This window comes from Nuphar pumila, chromosome 8, assembly GCF_984573655.1.
Source record: "Nuphar pumila chromosome 8, dmNupPumi1.hap1.1, whole genome shotgun sequence".
Taxonomy (NCBI): Eukaryota; Viridiplantae; Streptophyta; class Magnoliopsida; order Nymphaeales; family Nymphaeaceae; genus Nuphar; species Nuphar pumila.
This window is the reverse complement of record NC_143256.1, coordinates 105,979,315-105,999,632: the sequence shown is the minus strand read 5'-3', so window position 1 is coordinate 105,999,632 and position 20,318 is coordinate 105,979,315.

Here is a 20,318-nt window from a genome sequence, read left to right as displayed (position 1 = left end):
GGTAAAATAAGCAGTATCATGCAACTCGTCAAGTAGTTCTTTGATGACCGAGATCACAAATGTGTCCTTCACTGTGATGTCATTTAAGGCCTTGTAGTCGATCAAAATCTCCATGTGCCATCCTTCTTCACCAAGAGCGCTGGTGAGGAGAAAGGACTCACACTAGGGCAGATGATTCCTGTAACGTCCCAAAAAAATCTAACCTTTTAAGACATTTCTCAAAACCCAAAAATTTGAGAAAATTTGATTTTTTTTTTATTTGTGTGAAACTAAACATGACTTTTAAAGGGTAATGCATCGATGAACTCATCTAGGGTCACATTTCAACCGTTCCAAATACTTGACAGCTCGTATGAGCATAAGCATGCACATATATCAATCTTCCAGTATCAGGTACTATATGAAACCATCTATAGACACAACTCGATTGAGTTTATTACACTATAAGCAATCATATAGTAAATGTAAGAGACAAAATATATTTAAAGGTTAAGACATTTTAGGAGTTACGTAATAAGATTAAAATTTGAAACATTTGAAGGAGTGAGCTTAATAGCTACACCTTTGGAATTAAAATTAAATCATGACATAAGCAAAGGGTTTTATTTCATTCCAAATGACAGACAAGTTTAATGTCTTTACAAGTCTTAAAAACAATTAAAGTTTAGAACCCCAACATGTCATTACAGCCAAAAGTATCCCTCGAGAGCATAGTGTCTTATCCTTTTTCTCAGTCCTCTAAGATGATATTTGAAATTTGTTTGGGCACTAATATAACGCGCCCATTGCATAAACCAAAACTTAACTTAAAAAATACAATCAAGTTTGTATGGGTACAACCATAACGTAATTTCCATCATTATAAAATGAGGGTCAAGGGAATCCACTTTCAAAATATTTATTTATATTGCATTCATTCATTCTCATTGCATTCATTTGCATAAATGAATAGACAACCAAACAAATCACTTATAATTGCATAAAGCAAATAGGTCAAGTCTCATTGACCGTATCCAGCCTGAAACACATGCACATACTTTTCAAACAAGTTAGGACATACGAGTCCCTCACATTTATAGCATATGCATTCACAAATTGCATATAACAAACAGGTCAAAATCACATTTGATCATTCTAGTGTATATTATACGTGCATGCTTTACAAGTAAACAAGAATTACGAGTATGGTAATTTAAGGCATTCACATACATTCTCTTATATAAGCATAAACAAGTTCATTTCATGACTATGATATGCATTGTTATATTTATGTAAGCAATATGTCAATTCTCATGATCATAGCATGCACTCTTACATTTTTATAACATAGGAATAGGTCTATTCTCATGATCTTTCTACTATGTATCATAAACACATGCATTTCATATGCATTTTAGTCAAGTTTTTAACTTGAATCATTTGATCAATTTTATGACTCAATACATGTATTTTTTATTCACATGTGTGCTCATATGCAATGACATTTATAAACTAGCAATTTTACATGTCTATATCAATATGTTTATGCACATGATAAAAGTGATTCTCAGAATCTAATGCATTATTTATCTTAATTATATTAAACCCATTTGGTACAATAGAGGGTATAGCAGCCCAAAAACAACCAACAGGATGTTTATTATTCTATGTGCTTTATTATTTCCCGAGGGTTTAACTAAGTCTATCCCGAGCAATCAACCCTACAGTGTAGCGGTTGAAAAAATAACTTGTGGTCCTACTATTAGCCTATGCCTGATACAATCATCGGGCTAACAACAAGCATGCTTCCCTAACTCTGCAGAACTATGGTATTACCACCTAGGACTCACTAGTAGACTCGTCTCCTAACCTTCGTGGGACAAGGATGAAAGGTGTCTCTATCTCTTTATAAAGTTTTATGTCGTATGATGCTTGTATTGTTTTTCCCTCTTCAAGGAACACAAGAGATTTAGACTAACTCAACCATCTCATTGAGATCAGGACAGACCCAGCCATTTTGGAGAGCCTGGTTTCATCGTGGCCTCAAAAGAACACGTAGTCCTAAGGTTATATGCCAGATTTTTAATGCCATTATCTCACATGAAAACCCTTTCATGCCCTTATGCATGATTGATTGGTACATGCTCATATGCATGACTTATTCATACAAGTTCTCATGCATGATATGTCATCACTGTACCCATGCTCAATTGCATGATATATGTCATCATTGTGCTTATGCTCTCATGCATAATACACGCTATAATTCATCTATGCTTGCATGTATTATTCATTTTTAGCATGCTTTTATGCATGATACATGTCACATTTAATTCATACTCTCATGTATGGTACTTGACACATTTCAATTATGCTTTGATGCATGATACATGTCATATTTCATTCGTGTTATATTTTTATGCATGATACATTCATAACATACATGGAATACTTCACTTACATTCATTTCACATATGCATTCATTTCATGCATACATTCAATTCAATTATGCATGCACAAACATGTACCTACAAAAGCACTCTATATTTTGTTATTCTAAAATCATGTCAAGCATGATGTAACATCTTGAAATTTAACCCAATTTTTTAGAGAAATTATATATATATATATATAACAGCAAAAACAATCATTTCATTGGGTTAAGCATTCAGGTGCATTACAAGGGTGATCAAGCAACAACATTTATTTTATACCAAAATCAAATAAATAATGACATCAAAGTTTCAATGACATGAACTAATATATCAAGAGGAAATCAATCTATCCCAAGAACAATAAATCAAATCCCGATTGAAGCCTCATCCTGCAGCTGCTCATAAACTATATTCTTCACCTGAAAAATGGTAAAATTATAGAAATTAGACTACAACTGTTTAAGTAGGAAATACTGTAATTTTTTTAGCAGGTATATCATGTGTCAAGTATGTGATGTGGGTGTCGTGTATGATTTTTAGCATATACAAGAATAAGTACAGGATCTACACTATGACATCAACAATTTATAAAAACTAACTAACAGGTCAAAGCATTAACAAAAATTTAATATTTTATAGCCACAGATTCCATTGCATGCTAAAAGTAAATGATCATATTTCAAAGTAACTGTTTATGTATAAAATTGCAAACCTGTCACTTCTCACTCAAATGTGATACCTAAGATGTTCTAAGTTAATGTTTTTCTTTATTTATCCCGTGGGGACACGTGAGCCAAGGCAACCGTAACAGAAGAGAACATTTGGGGGTTCATTATTCCTTGGTGTTTTATTAACCAGAATATTCTAACTAAAATTGTAATCCTAAGGGAGTGGTTAGTGACCGAGAGAACCTCCCAAAGGCACAAAACCAAAACAGAATGTATTCTTAACTTCTACAGAAGAACATGGAGCTACTACTTAAGACACATTTGGTAGTCCGGGTCTCCTAACTTCGAGAACTGGTGACCAACGAGCCATTGCTGCTCGAAGCAAGAAACACATATCTTCGAAGTTTCGTAACACCTACCCTCTCCAAGATAAGCCTGAATCTGAGTGGGTTGCTCTCTTATTGATTTGTTTTTTCCGATGTGTCAGGGTTTTTCCCTGAATTGAACCCAGTACTCAAAGACACTGGAGTTCCCCAAAACTTTGAATCATACTACATTAGGGGTAGATCTCCAATCATTTATACCTTAAATAGGTATGTTACCCAAAACTTTAATCATTTAATTGTGCAAACCCACTCAGAGTGCTCTGACACCTTTAAACTATCAAGCATGAGTGCCCTGGTACCTTTAACCCAGTTAGGCAAAAAAGTATACTTCAATATATCCGTGTGTTCCACTTATTAACCCAATGGTCATTGTGGATTCTCTCACCTTAGCTTGGCAATTCAAACCACTGTTGTGGTGTCTCACGTTTTACAATATCAAAATTTTAATTTAAGTTTCTCACCAGTTTTATTGATATTGCACACAAGTTTAACAACCCATGTACCTGCATCAGGTACCCAACCCAACCTTGACTTTGTATTTTATTCCTATCATGATAATTAATCTGGGTGTGCGTTGACCTTTCTAAGTTATTAACCATGAAAAAAAATCCAAATGTGCACTTTGAAATCATATTGCCTACTCAACAAAAAGATGCCTAATCACAATCAGAACATCTCATTAAATCACTAACTTGTTCTTTCATATCAGCAACATTGTAAGCAATACTGAATATGCTCCAGCTCCCAAATGCCTATACACGCTATGGAAGGCCTTTTCATGTATGAACAAGAAAGTGGTGGAAGCAAATTCTACAAGTAATATTCCCATGTGTGCATGTGTGTGTACAGTAATGTACATAACAAAATTGAGTCATGAACTAGGTGTGTAGGTGTGCTGCAAAACTACAGACATGGATACTTATAAGAATTTAATACGGACTGAAATGCAAATAACTCCAACTGTTGACAGATAAACCTTGCATTCACATAATAGATGTCAAGGCTGATTAAAGTCATTTAACTCAACTAAGAATTTATGCATATAAACTAATCACAATATTAGGATATTCTAAGTATTAAATTTTCAGAACTTACACTAATTCAGACATAGAACTAATTTGAACCTGAATTCATTTTAGATGGTTTAATATAGGTTCCATAGTTGTAACACACTTATCAGGTGTCCTGTATTTTTTTTTCCACACGGGATGGGGTTTTGTGTTTACACAACATCCCTTTCTTGATATTAACAGAGGTTAGTCGACTTGGATTTACCGCACTCCAACCGTGAAATTAGAATAATGTGATCCCTCTCATAGAAGTAACATAACATTGTAACTAACAGTGGATAGTTTCAACGATTTAACAGAATCAAATGGACATTCAGACCTATCATGCTAACGATATAGCTACCCAATTCATTTTTTTTAAGTAAGAAAAACAATAGATATGGATTTCCACTTATCAGATCAAGCCACAGAGACCGAGCAAAAATTTTCTAGGGGAAAGTGTTCAGCCGTGCATAGGCAACATCCACCCAGGGAAATAAAATAGGGAAGTTACAGCTGTCACAAATCAGGGTATATGCCCTTACCAAAAATCTGAAAACCCCTCTTTATTATTTGAACACCCCTATAGCATCTAGATTTTCACAGCAGCCAAAATCCCCAAATTTGTCGATTTGCGGTTTACGACAACCCACACACCATGCTCAACCCACAAAATACCCTAAAGAAAAAAAATAGAAAACCTACTTGTTTGGTGCTTCTCCTCTGAGACGCCATCGTTGGAGGTGCAGCCGACCACTCTTTCTCCACTAGAAGGTTGTCGGTGACAGCAGTGACGGCGGCGGTCGAACGCCGGGAGCAAGAGGGAGAAAGAGAGAAGGTCGGGCGATGGGGAGAGAGGGAGACGACAGAGGAACATGAGGGGTTTGGGGAAACAAAGAGAGAGAGAGAGAGAGAGAGAGAGAGAGAAAGTTCGACTAAATGGGAAGGGAAGGAGGTGGGATATAGAAGGGAGCCACAAAAATCGAAAGGGGGTCTGTTATCCTCCCCTTCACCCCATGGTTGCACATCCCACTTCCTTAGCCTCCTCACATCTACGTTGTTTTAGGGTTCAGAAACAAACCCTTCATTTTTAACCTGGTTTGTTACACAAAGCATGGCCCAGGTCCGGATCCGAGACTTAGGATTCAACCTCGAGTTGGGTCTGCGTCTCTTTCTTGCGATGTGGATTCACAAGTTGGGTCCAAATGGATCCAATTATGGATCCTTGAGTTAGATTTTTTTTTCTATTATATATATACGGGTATATGGACCCTTTATGGATCCTGGATCCGAAACGCAGATCTCAGGCTCAATTCAGAAAAATACATTTTATTTTAAGATAAATTTCAAGTAAATAAATCAAAAAAATTCAATTTTATTACATCCTTTCCCCCTAAACAAAAATTTATTCTCAAAATTTACTTGAAAGGGATTACTCAAAAAGATTAGGGTACTTCTCCCGCATATTGGCCTCAGGTTGCCATGTGCTTTCATCAATGCCATGGTGTTGCCATCTCACTTTGACGAGAGGGATGGTCTTTGATCTCAAGACTCGCTCGCTTCGCTCTAATATTTCTACTGGTTTTTCATCCATTGTTAAATCTTCACATATGTCCACGTCCTCATACTGGATGACATGAGACAAATCTTGAAGATACTTCCTCAGCATAGATACATGGAATACATTATAGATTTAAGCATACTAGTGAGGTAGTGCTACACGATAGGTCGTTTCTCCAATCCGCTCTAAAACCTCGAAGGGTCCCACGTACCTGGGGCTTAATTTTTCCTTCTTACAAAATTGAAACACACTTTTGGTGGGTGATAACTTCATGAAGACCTGATCTCCTACTTCAAAGGTGAGCTTTTTTCACCTCTGATCCACATAACTCTTTTGTCGATTCTGAGTTGATAGTAGTATGTCTCTGATCATCTTGATCTGTTGGGTATAATGCTACAACACGATTGGTGATTCCATTAAGCGTTCACCAACCTCATCTCAATACACAGGCGATCTGCAAGGTCGCCTGAACAGAGTTTCGAAAGGAGCCATGTCGATACTCGCATGGTAACTGTTATTATAGGAATATTCTGTCAAAACTACATGCTTATCCCATTCGCCTTTCCAATCCAGCATACAGGCTCACAACATATCTTCTAAAGTCTAGATAGTCCTCTTTAATTGTCTGTCGGTCTGAGGATGAAAAGCGGTACTCAGCTTCAGCTTTGTACCCAAGGCCTATTGCAATTGGCCCCAAAACCAAGGATCTCGATTTGATATGATAGAGACTGATACTCCATGCAATCGAACAATCTTTCTGATGTATAAATTTGTTAGGCTCCCGAGGGATTGATTTATCCGCATGGGTAGGAAGTGAGCCCATTTGGTGAGTCGGTCCACCATTACCCATATAGCGTCATGCTGTTTTCGTGTTTTGGGCAAACCCACCACGAAGTCCATGGTGATTTCTTCTTATTTCCACTATAGAACCTCCATTTGCTGCATCATTTCATTAGGCTTCTGATGTTCAATCTTGACTTGTTGACAAGTCAGACACTTCGAGACATAACTTGCGACCTCATGCTTCATTCTATTCCACCAATACCCCCATTGTAAATCTTTAAACATTTTTGTACTCCCCGGGTGTATGGTGTACTTGGACCTATGTACTCCTAATAGTTCTTCTTTCAACTTGAGGTCATTTAGGACCCAAAGTCGCTTCTGCATCCAGATATTGTCATCTTCTTTGAGTGAGAAGGGCGAATTTCTTGTTGAGACAGTGACTTGAGCTTCTCGTACTGGGGATCCTCCTTCTGACCCTCAATAACCTTTGTGAGGATCTTAGGATGAGCAAATAAGTTGGATAGCTTGATACTTCCTTTGTCATCTGTGAACGGCTTTCATTCAATGAATTCTTTCATCAAATTCCATGCTTTTGTCACTAAACTGGACAAACTACAACCAGCTTTGAGACTGAGAGAATCAATTATGACATTTGCCTTCTCTTGGTGATAAGAAATGGTAAAGTCGTAATCCTTTATAAACTCCAACCATCGTCGTTGTTGCATATTCAACTTCTTCTGAAAGAACAGGTACTTAAGACTTTTATGATCAATGAACACCTCAAATTGTTCCTCATACAGGTAATGTTGTCATATCTTTAAAGCGAACACGTTTGCCAATTCAAGATCATGAGTTGGATAGTTTAGCTCATGAATCTTTAGTTGGCGGGAGGCATACACTATCACCTTGTCATTTTGCATTAAGACACATCCCAATCATTTACCTGATGCATCTGAATATACCATAAAACCACCATGACCTGATGGTAAGGCTAATACTGGGGCGGTAGTAAGCTTCTTCTTTAAGATTTGGAAACTCTCCTCATACTTATCCATCAATTCTAACTTAATTTCTTTCCTTAGGAGCTTGGTCATGGGCATGGCAATTCATGAAAAGTCCTAAATGAATCTTCTATAGTAGGTTGCCAAGCTGGGAAAACTCCTGATATCGCTGATATTCTTCAGTTGACCCCAATTTAATACGGCTTCAACCTTGGTCGGGTCCACCGATACTCCATCTCGTGATATGACATGGCCTAAGAATATAACCTTCTCGAGCCAGAATTCACACTTAGAGAATTTGGTGAACAATTGATGTTCCTTAAGAGTCCCCAAGACAATTCTTAAATGGTCTCGATGTTTCTCCATGCTTTCAAAATATATCAGTATATTGTCAATAAAGACGATCACAAAAGTATCTAAGTATGCTCAGAATACCTGATTCATCAGATCCATGAATGCGGCGAGAGCATTTGTCAGTCCGAACAACATAACTATAAACTTGTAGTGACCATACTTTGTTCTGAAGATTGTCTTGGGAATGTCATCATCCTTGATCAGGAGTTGGTAATATTCGGATCTGAGATCGATTTTTGAAAACACCTTAGCCGTTTGCAGCTTATCGAACAAGTCTTTGATGTGAGGTAGGGGATATTTATTTTTGATGGTCGCCTGATTCAACATTCAATAGTCTATGCACAACCTCATAGACCCATATTTTTTCTTTATGAAGAGAATTGCTACTCCCCATGGCGATACACTGGGTCGAATGAAGCCTCGCTCCATCAACTCCTAAAGTTGTTTCTTTAGTTCCTCTAACTCTACTGGGGTCATACAATAGGGCACTTTCGAGATCAGTGTCATCCCAAGCACTAACTCAATATGAAAATCCACCTCCCGCTGTGGAGGTAGTCTAGACAACTTATCCGGAAACACTTCCAGAAATTCATGAACCACTTCAAGTTCTTCTAGTGGTGTGACCTTCGGCTCGCAGAAAAATACAATCACTAGGAATGCTCAACACCCTTTCCGCATATACTTCTGAGCCTTTAGTACTGATACAATTTGGGCCTTCACCGTAGGTCTGGAGAGCCTAAACTCAACCTTCGACAATCCTGGTCGGGACAAGACCACTTTTCCTTGGCGGCAGAGAACATTGGCATAATATTCATATAACCAATCCATCCTCAATATGACATCATATTCAGTCATATCGAGCAGAATTAGATCAGTAGGTAAATTTTACCCCTCCAACACAATTGTTACATCAGAGATACAATTTACACATCAAATTATATCCTATAGGATTGTACACATCTAATACATGTTTTAGGGGTTCAATATGTGCACCTAAAAGTTTAGCAAACTCTACAAATATAAATGAATATGTAGCACCACAATAAAAAAGAACAAGTACAGCATGGCCATCGACAAATATCGTACCTTACACCAAGTCCCTTTTTTCAGTTCATCTGCAGTAGTCGCATATACTCGTCTCGGCACCCTATTTTGTGTGTTCTGCTACGGTGCCAGTTGTTGCTTAGGTGGTTACTGTTGCAGATGCTCTCCTCCGACGTTTCTCCTCTGCATGTTCGTCATTTTTTTATGGCACTGGAGAGCATAATGACCCATCTTGCCACAATAAAGACATGCACTGGTGTCCCTGGGGCAATGTTGCTCGTTATGGAACCGGTTGCACTTTGGGCAAACCTGATTCTGTCCCTGGTGTTGCGGAGGATGATCACCACCATTGTACCTCAGCTTCTTGTGAGGTGGTTTGTGCTTCTTGCCACCTTGGTGTTGTTGCGGGCTGGCTCCCCGTTTCCATGATATGCCCTTTTGATCCTTCCTAGATCGCTCTTAATCTTCGTTCAACTTAGTGGCCGCTTCAATGGCCAACATGAGGGTGGATGGCAGACTAGTCATCACTCAGGATCGTAATTCATCCTTGAGTCCCCAGACATACTTAGTCGCCCTGGCCTTATCATTGGCGAACAAGTTCGGATAGTATCGCTCTAGGCTTTGAAATTTCGTGGTGTAATCCACCAGGCTTAGGTTTTCGTGGGTCAACTCTAGGAATTTCTGTTGCTTCTGATCGCGAACATGCTGGGGGAAAATATGTCTCTAAGAATGCTTCCTTGAAAACCTCCCATGGGATAGGATTCATCCCGACAAAATGGACGGTCTGGGCTATATCCCACCACTTTTGTGCATCTTCCATCAAGCGGTAGGTACCAAAGTCTGTCTGCCTATCCTCGAGAATAGGCAGAACCTAAAAAGCTCACTCCATCTCTACGATCCAGCTCTCGGCTAACTCTGGGTTAGCCTTTGTGGAAAAAGTTGGCGGATTCCACTTGAGAAATTTCTCATATATGATTGCGCTAGCATTGTGACTTTCGCTGACGGTTGCAGCTAGATCCGTCTGGTTGCGCATTTATGTGTTAATTGTCTGACAACACTACTGAGAATTTCCATCATGAAACCCTCTACTCCTGCCATTCATTGTCTGCACTCGTACTAGCATTTAGTCTTTGACATATCTAGTAAAATTTTCAATACAACACACATTTTTACTATCTATGAATTTTAGTTCTTCTATAATTATTACTTGTATATATCTATACTCATATACACTTTAAAAGAATATGCAAGTAACATAAACAATAACAATAAAATATACTCACAGAGCGCTTGCAGGGTGTGGCATGACCGTGATCTTTGATTTATTATTCTCAGGCTCTGATACCATAACTGTAACACCTTGAAATTTAACCCAAATTTTTAGAGGATTTTTTTTATATATAAAACAGCGAAAACAACCATTTCATTGGATTAAGCATTCAGGCACATTACAACAGTGATCAAGCAACAATATTTATTTTATTCCAAAATCAAATAAATAATAACATCAGAGTTTCAATAACATGAACTAATATATCAAGAGGGAATCAATCTATCCTGGGAACAATAAATCAAATCTTGATCGAAGTCTCATCCCGAAGCTTCTCATAAACTCTATTCTCCACCTGAAAAATAGTAAATTTATAAGAATTAGACTACAACTGTCTAAGTAGGAAATACTGTAATTTTTCTTGTAGGTATATCATGTGTCAAGTATGTGATGTGAGTATCATGTATGATTTTCAGCATATACAAGAATAAGTAAAGGATCTACACTATGACAACAACAATTTATAAAAACTAACTAACAGGTCAAAGCATTAGCAAAATTTAAATATCTCATAGCCACATATTCCATTGCATGCTAAAAGTAAATGACCACATTTCAAAAGTAACTGTTTAGGTATAAAATTGCAAACTTGTCACTCTCCACTCAAATGTGATACCTAAGATATTCTAAGTTAATTTTTTTCTTTAATTATCCTGTGGGTACACGCAGGCCAAGGCAATCGTAACAGAAGAGAACATTCGGGAGTTCATTATTCATTGGTATTTTATTAACTTGAACATTCTAACTGAAATTGTAATACTAAGAGAGCGGTCAGTGACCGAGAGAACCTCCTAAATGCCCAAAACCAAAACAGAATACATCCCTAACTTCTGCAGAAGAACGTGGAGCTACCACCTATGACATATTTGGTAGTCTGGGTCCCCTAACTCTAAGAACTGGGGACCAAAGAGCCATTGCCGCTCGAAGCAAAAAACACATGTCCTTAGAGTTTTGTGCCACATACCCTCTCCAAGGTAAGCCCGAATCTGAGTGGGTTGCTCTCTTATTAATTTGTATTTTCTGATATGTCGGGGTTTTTTCCTGAATTGAACCCAGTACTCAAAGACACTGGAGTTCCCCAAAACTTTTAATCATACCATATTGAGGGTAGATATCCAATCATTTATACCTTAAATAGGTATGTTACCCAAAACTTTAATCATTTAATTATGCAAACCAACTCAGAGTGTTGTGGTACCTTTAAACCGTCAAACACGAGTGCCCCTGTACCTTTAAACCAATCAGGCAAAAAATTATACTTCAATATATATGTGTGTTCCACTTATTAACCCAATGGTCACTGTGGAGCCTCTCACCTTAGCTTGGCAATTCAAACCACTGTTGTGGTGTCTCACGTTTTACAATATCAAAATTTTAATTTAAGTTTTTCACCAGTGTTATTGATATTGCACACAAGCTTAATAGACCACATACCTGCATCAGGTACCCAACCCAACCTTGACTTTGTAATTTATTCCCATCATGATAATTAATCTGGGAGTGTGCTGACCTTTCTGAGTTATTAACCATGAAAAAAAATTCAAATATGCACTTTGAAATCATATTGCCTACTCAACAAAAGGATGCCTAATCACAATCAGATCATCTCAATAAATCACTAACTTGTTCTTTCATATCAGCAACATTGAATATGCTCCAGCACCCAAATGCAGATGTACACGCTATGGAAGGCCTTTTCATGTATGAACAGAAAAGTGGTGGAAGAAAATTCTACAAGTAATATGCCCATGTCTGCATGTGTGTGTACAGTAATGCGCATAACAAAACTGAGTCATGAACTAGGTGTGTAGGTGTGCTGCAGAAATACAGATAGGGATACTTATAAGAATTGAATAAAGACTGAAATGCAAATAACTCCAACCGATGACAGATAAACCTTACTTTCACATAATAGATGTCAAGGCTGATTAAAGTCATTTAACTCAACTAAAAATTTATGCATATAAACTAATCACAACATTAGGATATTCTAAGTATTAAATTTTCAGAACTTACACTAATTCATACATAGAACTAATTTGAACGTGAATTCATTTTAGATGGTTTAATATAGGTTCCATAGTTGTAACACACTGATCAGGTGCCCTGTATATTTTTTTTCACACAGGAAGGGGTTTTGTGTTTACACAACATCCCTTTCTTGATATTAGCAGAGGTTAGTCAACTTTGATTTACCGCACTCCAACCATGAAATTAGAATAACGTGATCCCTCTCGTAGGAGTAACATAACACTGTAACTAACAGTGGATAGTTTCAGCTATTTAACAGAATCAAATGGACATTCAGACCTATCATGCTAATGGTATAGCTACTCAATTCCTTTTTTTTTCTAAGAAAAACAATAGATATAGATTTCCACTTTTCAGATCAAGCCACACAGACCTAGCAAAAATTTTGTAGGGGAAAGTGTTCAGCCGTGCATAGGCAACATCCACCCCTATAGCATCTAGATTTTCACAACAACTGTCATGAATCAGGGTATATGCCCTTATCAAAAATCTGAAAACACCTCTTTATTATTCGAACACCCCTATAGCATCTAGATTTTCACAACAACTGAAATTCTTAAATATGTCGATTTGGGGTTTACGGCAACCCACACACCACGCTCAACCTACAAAATACCCTAAAGAAAAAAAAACAGAAAACCTACATGTTTGGTGCTTCTCCTCTGAGACGCCATCGTTGGAGGTGCAACCGACCACTCTTGCTCGACTGGAAGGTTGTTGGCGACGCCAGTGGAGGCGGTGGTCGAACACAGGGAGCGAGAGGGAGAAAGAGAGAAGGTTGGGCGACAGGGAGAGAGAGAGAGAGAGAGACGGCAGGGGAACAAGCGGGGTTTGGGGAAACAGAGAGGGAAAGAGAGAGAGAAAGAGAGAGAGAGAGAGAGAGAGAGAGAGAGAGAGTTTGGCTAAATAGGAAGAGAAGGAGACGAGATATAGAAGGGAGCCACGAAAATCGGAAGGGTATCTATTATTCTCCTCTTCACCCAGCGGTTGTGCATCCCACTTCCTCAGCCTCCTCACCTCTACGCTGTGTTAGGGTTCAGAAATGAACCCTTCATTTTTAACCTGGTTTGTTACACAGGGCATGACCCAGGTCCGGATTCGAGACTTGGGATCCAACCTTGAGTTGGGTCCACGTCTCTTCCTTGCAATGTGGATTCACAAGTTGGGTCCAAATGGATCCAACTGTGGATCCTTGAGTTAGATTTTTTTTTACTATATATATATATATATATATATGTGTGTGTGTGTGTGTGTGTGTGTGTGTGTGTGTGTCTTATACGGGTATATGGACCCTTTATGGATCCTGGGTCCAAAGTGCAGATCTCAGGCCCAATTCAGAAAAATACATTTTATTTTAAGATAAATTTTAAGTAAATAAATAAAAAAATTTGAGGTTATTACACATGATCTCCATACCGTAACAAGAAAAATACTTCAATTTCCATACATTCAAATCATGCTTCGCATGATCTCTTAACTTCTTTCAATATTTGCATGATGCATTACATCATACACTTACCACAACTAGTTTACCTGATTTCTTAAGCATTCCATTTTTTTTGCATGTGCATTGGCTTTTAGCCGCTTTGCGATACTTGGCATTAAGTATCATATTTTTATGGTACTTGCATGAAAAATCATATATACACATAGTGAAAGCATTTAAGCATTTGATACATGTCTAAAATTTAAATTAGCACATGCATGTATGCACATTCAAATGCACATGCATGAACACTTGCACAAATTAAAAATATGATGTGCATGTTAACCTAATTAACTATGCACATTCACACTTGCTGATATGCTTTTATGACGCATATAAGGCATAATCAAAATCATGACATAAATGTGCATAAAATTCTTTCAAAACTAAGTTTTAAATACACATAATCAATATTTAAAAATTGGTTTTGAAGCATATTTAATATTGCATCCAATTATGAAAATTCTCTCTTAGGGATTTTACCGAACACTTAGCATGAAACACAATTCCCAAAAAAAAAACTAAATTTTCATAATTAACATGTAAAACAAAATTTATTACATTAAACAATTCTAATTACATGCTTCAATTATTAATTAATCTAAAATTAGCATATTTTAATTATAAGACATATCCAAAACTTATTTACTCTAAAATTAGAACTACGCTACATGCATAAACTAATTTAGGAATAAAACAACCTAAATAAGCATTCTAAAAATTTAGTTAAGGGTTCCTACCATCATGGATCTGGTAAATAATGTAGAGAAACACAAAAGACCAAGGGGTTTCATGAAATCCACAACACACCGTGACTATAACGATTGATCGAACACTTGGTGTGCACATGAAACACTAAGAAAAACCCAAGAACAACACAAGAAGGGGGTTCAACTAGAGTTATTTCACGCTAATAAAGAGTGTTACAGGGATGTATGAACAACGAGGTGATGTTGAAAAGCCCTTTCCACACAAAAATAGGCACCAAATGGAAACCGGGTGGGGCAATTTCCAAAAAATCAATCCAAAAACCTCAAATCAGCAAGGTTTAAGCTAGTCGATTGGTTCTTCGAAGTTGGAAATCCTCTATATGAGATATGCACACATTCCTAGGCATCACTACATTACCAGATCATTCCCAACAAGCCTGATTCCCAAGGAAAAATCGATTTCCTTGGGGAATTCGGCTAGGAGAAGAAGCGCTAAAAGAAAGAAGATAAAAATGATGGAGGTGTTGCACTTCCTCAAGGGGCATAAATGCCAATCTACTAGCACAATTCACAAGGCTTGGATGTGTGCACAAATCCCACGAAATAAGCCAAATGGGTCGGCTATTAGGCAAACCATCAAGAAGAAGTGGAAGAGATAAAAAAGAAGAGAAACTTACCAATAGAGGGCATGAATCCATAGGCAAGGGAAGGATTCAGCTAGGGTTAAAAAAAAGAAAGGGTTATCTCAAAAACAAAGAAGAAAAGAAGAAGAACTAGGGTGTCGATTTTGAGAGTGAGAAAGAAAGAAGAGAAGAGGGGCTTGGGTGCCCTAGTGGGCCCCACCCATCCCCTCTACTAGCCATAGGTGCACCCATCCAAATTGGATCAAATTCATGTTCAGTTTGGGTTTGATTCGCTCCCAAACCCTAATTCAAGCTTAATATAAACAAAACTCAATTAAATAATAATATTTCTTATACATTTATAACCTTTCAACTCAAAATAACAAACATAAAAATATAAATTTCTTTAACTTTAAAATTTCTAATAAACACTAATTTGGGTTGACACATTGGGTCCAAACTCATATGGACTATGGGTCCATAATAAAATCCAATTTTACTAATCAAAATCCTAAAGTTTGCTAAACTAAAAACAAATTTTTCTAACTCTTTTTAAATTATTGTTTTAGCAAATCTTTGATTGATCACTATATATAAAAAATAAATAAAATACCCGCTTAAGTTATTTTTTACCAAAATACCTTTTAGATAAAAATTTATTCATAATCTTACTAATTACATCTAGTTAATCTCAAAACATTATAAAATCATTTCAATAAATCATAGATACACTTAATTACATATGTTTAAGTATAAATTAAATAAATTTAATAATTAATTGCCTAAAATAATTCTATAAATGCCAATTATACCCTTATTGGCCAGAAATGAGCAAATGAACATGTAATAGAATTAAAATGAAATTTAAAAGCTAAAATAACTTTCGAACTCGATCATAAAGATGTTCACTTTATTTATTTATAATTCTCAAAATAGATAGGTTTTACAATTCCTTGGCCCAACATCTCTCCTACAAGTTTTTCGATCTCATCTTTTTTGGAGTGAGCATACCAATAGGCCACACGTTCGCATATCTCGTGCCCTCCTTCAATAGTATATGATGGTCTTGGGATCGTCTAGGGGGCAGCCCATGTGGCTCAACAAATACATCATAAAATTTAGCCAATAAATTTGTCATTTTGAGAAAAACATCAAAGGATTGTTTTTTGGCTCTATTGTTTGAGCAACGAGCGGGTAGGGACTTTGGGTGTCTCGTAGCAACTTCAATGCCCTCTTATGTTGCACTTCATCTACTGTAGAAGGTTTGGTAGCAGTAAGTCTCATCTCCCCTCTATTCTTCTAGAAAGACATCTTTATATTGGAGAAGTCACATACGACTTTTCTCAAAGTTCATAGCCAATGCATTCTAAAGACCATGTCTACACCATGAATAGATAAGACATATAGGTACACTAGAAATTTAGCTTCTTGGAGTTGTAAACATATATACATCAGGATAGACCTCTAAACACTTGAGGTTAGTTCTATTGCCAACCAATACATCAAAGGAAGGGTGCTTCTTGAATTTGCATCTAATATCCCAAACTATGTTCTCACAGATGAAATTATGCGTACTACTGATGTCGATAAGAACATTTACCTCCCACGAGTTGAGGCAGCCATGGATCTTCATGAAGTTGGGCATAAAAACACCCAAGAGTGCATGTTAGGAGATGTCGTGGTTAGGCTCCTCCTTGCTAGCTACCTCATCTGATGGTTGGTCATCCAACAGCTCATCGGCTTCAAAGTTCGATTATACCACTTGAAAGATGTAGTAGCACTTGCATGTGTGGCCCTTGAACTACTTATTGTAGTTAAAGTGTAACCCTTTCTTGATACATTTCTTATGTTGTGTTCGTGAGATTGACTCCACTTTAGGGGCTGACATCACCCCCTTGGATGAATCAGGCTTGTTTTGGCCTCTTAAAGAACGATTGTGACTATCAAAAGGCCAGTTCAACCTCTTTATGGCTTGGATTCTCTTTTGCTTCTCATTAAAAAGTTTGGCCACCCTATAAGTCTCTCCTGGACTCCTCACATCTGCAACTAGGACTTCGATAAGAGATCCTTCCGTAGTCCGTTGATATAAGACCTAAGTAAGCTCTCATCATCAACTTAGGGCAAAAGAGTGCATATATTTTCAAATTTTGCTTTGTAATTGTCCAAGCTGCCCCATTGCTTGAGATTTTTTATCTCCACATGGTGATTTACTAATATCGTGGGCCCAAACCTCTCCATGATTCAATCAATAAACTCAAGAGGGTTTCTCGTATTCGAGATCCAACTATTTATACCATCGAAAGGCACCACCTTCAAGGCGAGCGACTGCTTCAATAACGCGTACCTCAGAAAGTACGTTATGGCAAGTGAAAAAGTGTTTGAGTTTCAAAACCCAATCATGCATGTTCTCACCAACAAAGGAAGATACTTTGAAATGAGGTTTCTTACCCATACCTTGCGTGAAGTTGTGAGACAACTCCCCGATAATCGAGTTGTTCGGTCTTTTCATGTGTCCACTACCGAGTATAAAGCCTTGAGCTCCTAGTTGCCCCAATATGTTGAGTGTGAGCACCTCAATATGTCCTACAAGGTTCACCATCGATTGCTTTATCTACTTTAAGTGGTTGTTTTGTTCCATGCTCGCTTGCCATTGCCAAAAATGTTTCGCTTGTGTTTGCTTGAGAATCATCCGAGTTTGTTCCACATACTTGCAAATTTCTTCCATTTTATGGTTGTTGGAGGGTGGAGGCCCCATTTGAATAAGTTTGCTTTGATACCACTATGTTAAAACCTCAAGAAATTTTGAAGTTGATGGTTTAGAAGAAAGCTTAAAATGTAGGTTTGAATTTTCAACCGACGAATATTGCAATTTGATCCCGATGAACTCAAGATGATCGAACCTGAGATTCTTAGATCGTGAGACCTTGGGTACATGTGTTTGGGGTGTTGAGCTCTACTGAACACTTGGTAGGATGCAGTTTTGGGTTTTGAGACCTAGGAAAATAATGAAAACTAATCTAAGGCTAAGGAAGGTTGGTAGAAATACCTTGAAGGTCTGTTGGGATGAGGTTTTACATGCTTTGAAACTCGAACACACAATTTACAATGCGGAGATACCACTTGGCTCATCGAAAAAGCAAAATGCATAGTCAGGCATTTAAATGTCCAACCCTCATAGGCTTGATGTGCAAGGAGGTCTAGGGAGGACCAGAGGTCGTGAGAGAGGAGAGAGAGATAGATGTTAGAGAGAGTATTGCCGCCACTATCTGCAACCCTAGGATCTATGCCATAGTATATCTCAACGGTTTGGGAGGTATAGAAAAAATAGGACAAAATGGCTAAATCGGGTACGAGTAGTTTGGGCCCGATAAGAGTTTCGGCTGTAGTTTTAGTCTAGATCTAAAACGCTTTGGTCCAAGGGTTCTAGAGACATTTAGGGACGTATGAGGGCCTGAGATATGATCTAAAAATAAGAAAAGGCTGTTGACGGATAGGGGTTATCAATTTTAGAAAATCATATATTTCGGGCACCCAGTAGAATGCAATTTTGGGTTTAAGGTTATCGGAAGGCAACAAAAGCTAATCTAGGGCTAAAAAGGAGTTGTAGAGGTACCTTGAAAGTCTGTAGCAGGCTGAGATGAAGTTTCTTATGTTCTGAAACTCAAACACACTATATACAATTATGGAGAGATCACTTGACTCACCGAAAAAGTAAAGTGCACAGTCTGGGCATTGGGGAAGCTCAGGCTCCAAAGAAGGATTGATCGTTCAACCATTGTAGATCTTATATGCAGAGGGGTCTAGGGAGGATCAATGGGTCATGAGAGAGGAGAGAGATAGACATTAGAGAGAGAAAGGAAGAGAGATAGACGTTAGAGAGAAAGAGAGAGAGGGAGACGGCTAGAAAGAGAGATGTGAGAATTTCAAATCTTATTTCCTTATGAAAATAGCTCCCCCAAACCTTATTATATAGAGAGGGTTGGGTTAAGTTCTAACTAACTCACACTTCATCTAATTAAGAAAAGTCAATAACTCATCTAAACTAGGACTCCTACTCTATTAAAAACTCTACACTAATTAACCGAACTAATTAAAGACTCTTAATTAAAAACAACTAATAAACTTCTAAAAGGGGTAGATGTCTCCTAGGACTCGCTAAATTCACGTGTCCCTCATGTGAGACCCATCTGCTAATTATCTTGCCTCCAAATGATGCCACATGTTCGACTTCTCTTCTTCGTGCCTAGGGCTATGAATAATTAGCCTTTCTTTAATTAAAAAAGTCACTTCAACTGTCATGTCATTACCTTATAACTCGCATGCTATTGATCAACCCTCCTAAGGCTCTGGAGGTGGCATCCAAATCCTGAGTACTGAATACGGATCTACGATGATTTTTTAGACCATAATATATATATATATATATATATATATATATATATATATATATATATATATATATATATATATATATAGAGAGAGAGAGAGAGAGAGAGAGAGAGAGAGAGAGAGAGAGAGCTATGAGAATTTCAATATATTTAATATTGAAATAAGCTCCCCCTAGACCTCCTTATATAGAGAGGGTTGGGATTAAGTCCTAATTAACCCAAACTTCATTTAGTTTAAAAAAACCAATAACTCATTTAACCTAGGACTCCTACTCAATTAAGAACTTCACACTAATTAAAGACTCTTAATTAAAAGCAATCAAATAAACTTCTATAAGGGGGAGACGTCTCCTAGAACTCTCTGAATTCATGTCTCCCTCATGTGGGGGTCGTTCTGCTAATTGACATGACTCCTGGTGATGCCATGTGTCCTTTTTCTCTTTCTAACTGAGCCTCTGAATAATTAGCCTTTTTTTAATTAAAGAAGTCA